The sequence below is a fragment of the Lutra lutra genome, unplaced genomic scaffold, assembly GCF_902655055.1.
Source record: "Lutra lutra unplaced genomic scaffold, mLutLut1.2, whole genome shotgun sequence".
NCBI lineage: Eukaryota > Metazoa > Chordata > Mammalia > Carnivora > Mustelidae > Lutra > Lutra lutra.
Genome location: NW_025923840.1, coordinates 340,823 through 345,810, shown reverse-complemented (window position 1 = coordinate 345,810; position 4,988 = coordinate 340,823). Strand labels below are relative to the sequence as shown.

The following is a 4,988-nucleotide window of genomic DNA, read 5'->3' as shown; positions in this document are numbered from 1 at the left end:
TGGTCTCATTAGAAGGGATGAAACTCCAATCCCTGTCTCCTCCGAGGGCTCCGGCTCCACACCAGCCCCGTGAATATTTGACAGCAGATCAAAAGGGTCAGACAGATGCTGCATGGCCCATAGACATCTCAACAGAACTGGGATGAATGGGTGAGGCACTGTCTTGCATAACAACATTGCTCCTGTTTCAGTTCCTACATATTTGCATGTAGAGAGCATCGAAGACTCCAGCAGTGAGGACGAAGTCTCTTCAGGTAGGGAATGGCACAGAGGAAGGGAACAGTGGGACAGGGCTCCTGGGAACAGGGAACTGCACCTGCCGGTCTGGAGGAAGAAGGTGGATAAAAAACCACCACGGAAAGGGATGCATTAGCAACAGATATTATTTGCTCATTTCATAGTTTCTCAATGAAAAGAATAGGCATTGTGTCCACGGGCTTTTGGGGTAGGCTGGGTTTGTCATCACCACTCAACTCCTTGAGTGGTTAGTTTAAGGATCTTTCCCATCAAAACTGCTCTTGCCTCCCTTTCCCGCTGCCACATGTCAAAGCTTGGTCTCTTTGCTCAAGACCTCTCAGGAATGTTGCACAAGAGATTCTGGGTATTTCTTGGCACGGGCCCAGACCTGGTCATGGTCGTGACCAGGCAGCCCCAACCACCCTCTCCTGTGAAAAAGAACCAGGGCACTATATTCTATTGGGAGCCAGGACATGGAAGACAGGTAAGGTCGCTCCCTCCTAACGTCCACTACCAAACCTTCCTGGTTCTGTCCAAGCTGCTGTACCTTCAAGGGGACTCTCAGAGCTGGAGAAGGTAAGGCAAACTTCCTCTAGGTTCACTACACAGGCTCCCATGTCCCTTAGCTTCTGTCAGCCTTCACACCCCAGCCGAGTCTGACCTGTGGACATGTTCCCAAGGGAAGAACTTCCCATTCAGCTGCCCTGGAGATCCCCTGTCACGGGCTAGGGTCCTCCAAGCCTGTGTGAAGGGGCTTCTGGAGCTGCTTCACATACTTGCTGTCCCAGGTCCACTCTACCTCTCACCAGCTGTCGTCTAGCATAGCACAGAACTTCTTGGGAGCAGGGCCAGGGAGTCACGGCTCCTCTCAGAAACCCAACTCTCCTGAACACAGCCCTGGCCAAGATTCCCACTCCCCAGCCATGAACAAAATGCAAACGTTCCTCAGGCCTGCCCAGGGCCCTACACACACCTCTGCCCCATCCATTCCCTGCCAGCCTCAGCAGGAGCTCTGGCAGGAATCCTGTGATTCAGTGACAAAACTGGTGGACCTTTTCCAGGGCTGCCCTGAACAGCTGAGGGCACCTGCTCCCATCTCCATTCAACCTCTGTAACACTTATGGAAACAGAGGGCGCTGTATTAGCTTGAAACATGTCCCTGGGAAGGTAATCCCAGTCACTGGGCAGACATGGCTATGGGGAGGTGGTGGGCCATCTACCCCTGCAATTCCCCAGCAATCCCAGACCCAGGACAGCTGCTCCCAGCACAGAAGGATCAAGGGGTTGATTCGTGGACCCAGGATATCTCCTCTCTTTCCTTGGTTGCCCCCTCTTGGACAACATTATGACTGGTGGACCTTGGCATTAGGAAGGACATGTCACATCACTAGGGGAGGAGGAGGAGGAAGGGGAGCAGGGAGGGAGAGGAATAAGGATGGAGAAAGGGAAAATCCTGCAGAGGCAGTCTTAGGGACAGTGATGGCCTCCAGGAGGGAAAAGATCATACAGCTGTGGTTCCAGGTCTTGGAGAGAATCGGAGGTTGGAATAGCACGTGGGCAACAAGAGACCCACCTGCACTCTGTGGAGATCAAGCAACCATGGCCATGGAGGACTCAGATCTGAAGCTCCATCCAACTGAGGGCAGAGGCCATCATCCCCAGAGCAGCAGGCCAGAGGTCGTCAGATCCACTAACTCCCCTTTGTCCACTCTCACGGCCACACCAGGATCCTCGCTGCTCTCTGACCTGGAGGAGGACTCCACAGAAGAAAATGATTCTGATAGAAGGAGTCACACTGTGCCTGTAATTCATCTCCACCTCCATCTCTTGGGCTTCCTCTCTCATCTGTCTGTAAGCACCTCTTCTCAGCTCTTCTCCTTTCCCTGCTTTGACGACGCCCAGCCTGGAGGCCTTAATCTCTGGTGGGCTCTCAGGATTTGCATCTGAACTGCTCCATGATAATCCCAGGGAATCCCTCCTCAGCCCTTTCCTAGCATCACCCTGACCCCTCATCACTGAGTCTGGGAAGCAGCCCTGGATAGCAAAGCAGGCAGTAGGCCTGGGAGTCGGCAGGGCACAGATCACCCTGCTGGAGCGGCCTCAGGAAGGGAGGCTAGGCATGGGTGTCCCCACTTGGTTCTCTGCTGCCTGGGAGTCTGTCCTCATCCCCTGTTCTGCTCTTGCTCTCAGCTCTCAAGAAGCTTCCCTTCTATGGACTTTACAGAAACTACAAGGGAAGCAGAAGACGAGAAGGATGTGAGAATGGTGTGAGTTAGGCAGGAAAAGGGGCAGGCAAACATGGATACAATTCTCCCTCGTTGCCCTGACTTTGTTGTGGGCACCTCAGGAAACCACACAAAACCCGGGGTGCTGCCCTAGCCTCTGACCACAAAGAGGAGAGGAGAGTAAGGTCACAGTCCCTAGAGGCACCTGGAAGCCTGAGAACATCCCTTGGGGATCCTCCACCTGATCCGTGCAACTCCCTGTGGTGGCTGGGCACTGTCATTCAGGAGCTGCTCATCTTGGAGGGAGGGCACTGGTTGCCTGGAGGGACTGGAGGCAGCCCATACACTGTGCTCCTCTGGAAAAGGGCCCCATGCCCCATTGACCCCTCACTCTGTGTGACCCTAGCCTTTCCCTCCCACCCTGCAAAAATCAACAGAACTGCTTGTTCCTGAACAAAACTAGTCAGGAAGAGACAGTGGTGGGGTGGCCCCATCTCCCACTTCAGGCACCTGAGAAATGAGCAAATAAGACTGGCCCCCAGGCTCATAGGAACAGGACAGCTCACTCCTCCCAGTGCTGCATCTTTGTTGGCATGGAGTAGGCACCGTTCTAAGCTGAGTCATGTACGCTGGCCACTCCTGTAGGAACCAACCAAAATTTCCATTCCCCCAAGCCTCCAAGATGCCTTGAGGGAGGTAGCAGGTCCCCTCATGGCACAACTTCTCTTTGTGCGTTTGATATTCTATAGACTCTCCTCAATCCCTCAATCCGCAGGGAAGACCCATCACGGAAAGGCCACCCTGCCTGCTTCCACTTTTCCCACCACCTGGCCACAGTGTGGGGCCAATGCAAACTTACTTCTCATGGGAGTTGGGAGCACGCCTTCCCTGTCACGCCACCTGCAACACTCAGGTGGGCAAAGGCTCCCCCCACAGAGAAGGGCATGTCGAGGTCTCTGAGAGAGGATGGGGAAGGGACAGCCCATCAAGAGGAGGACCAGACAGTAATGGAGGAAGATGGTCAGGGAAGGGGCCTGAGTGGCCCTGAGAGTGTAGCCTTCATTCAGCCCCAGGGGGCCCATGGGAAACTTCCCTTTCTTCATGTCACACATGGGTCCTGCAGGGAAACATCTACCTCAACACCTCAGAAGACACATCCCACAAAACCACACAGGCCTCTGGTAAGACCTGCCCCAAGCCACATGCCACTCGCTATCTCATACCACTCCGTCTGCTCTCTCCACAGCTGCACCACAGGACAGTCTGCCCACGACCCCAAGGAACCAGAGTCCCCAGAGGTGCTCAGACAAAGGGAGCCAGGAGGGCACTGGGGCGCCTCTTGTGGCTTCAATTTGGGGACGGAAGAAGACTCAGCATGAAAACACAAGGAAACACACCTGCAAGAATGGCTCTCTTTCCCCTGAGCTCCGCAGGCAAACAAAGAGAACAGTTCTGTGCAGCCCACCAGAAGAAGGCACTGTAAGTCCAAGGACGAGACAAGAGGACCCTCTGAGTTGGCCACAACACCCAGAGTTGGCTGCCCAAGCCCTGCTGATGACTGACACTTGGATCATGAGGCAACAATCTGGGCCTACAATAGTTCATTGTCTGGTGAGACTGGGCCCCCCTGGGACTGGGGTCACAGCAGCCTTCCGGTCTTTCCCCTGTCTGCTTCAAGGGCTGCTCCTCCTCCAGATGTCCCTCCAGTCCCCAGAAACCATGGAGAGCATGACAGAGGAAGGAAGAAGCAGGACGGCCAGGGCCCCTTGACCACCCTGGAATCAACTCGAGGGACAGCAGCCACCCCAGTTCTATTCCCCCAGGGTGCCACCCCTGAACCGCCCCTGTCATTTCCACGCACCTGACCATGACCAATGCTGGGCTCAACACTGGCAGTGGTCCCACAAAACAGGCCCCGCTCAGTCCGTGTGTTTTGCAGCAGCAACAGGTATAGGGAGGAGAGACTGTCCATAATCTGAGCTTGACTTCTGGAGAACCCATACACCATGGCAGAGGAACTAGGGCCCCAATCACCACGCTGCACCTTGGGGAAAACATGGGCCACAAGGATGGCAATGCTAGACACCTAGGGCTTACAGAAATGGGATCCAACATTCCTTTCGTGGGAATGCTAGTTCGTGCAGCCAATTTGGAGAACAGTGTGGAGATTCCTTAAGAAATTAAAAATAGAGCTTCCCTATGACCATACAATTGCACTACAAGGTATTTACCCCAAAGATACAGAGGTAGTGAAAAGAACGGCCATCTGTACCCCTATGTTCATCACAGCAATGGCCAACATTCCTTAGGAAGCATGTTCAAGCATTGCACATTTTGCTCTACCTGAGTCCTCCAAGTTCAAAGGACTCAGGAAGCATTTCTTCTCCCAAGGCAACCCTAATCTATCTCCCTATGTTCAAGAAGAATCTCTTCTCCTTGTAACAGGGCATCATTGGAAACATGGGTGATTTGACCAAGGCTTGGATGGGACTGTCCTATGGAGAGAGCTAGGCAGAGACTCAGATG

The 4,988-nt window shown here is 53.9% G+C and overlaps 1 pseudogene; it reads left to right on the top strand.

The window, feature by feature from the left end:
* The first annotated feature begins 2,356 nt into the window (after positions 1 to 2,356).
* Positions 2,357 to 4,232, top strand: LOC125092675 (uncharacterized; annotated as a pseudogene).
* The last annotated feature ends 756 nt before the right edge of the window (positions 4,233 to 4,988 follow it).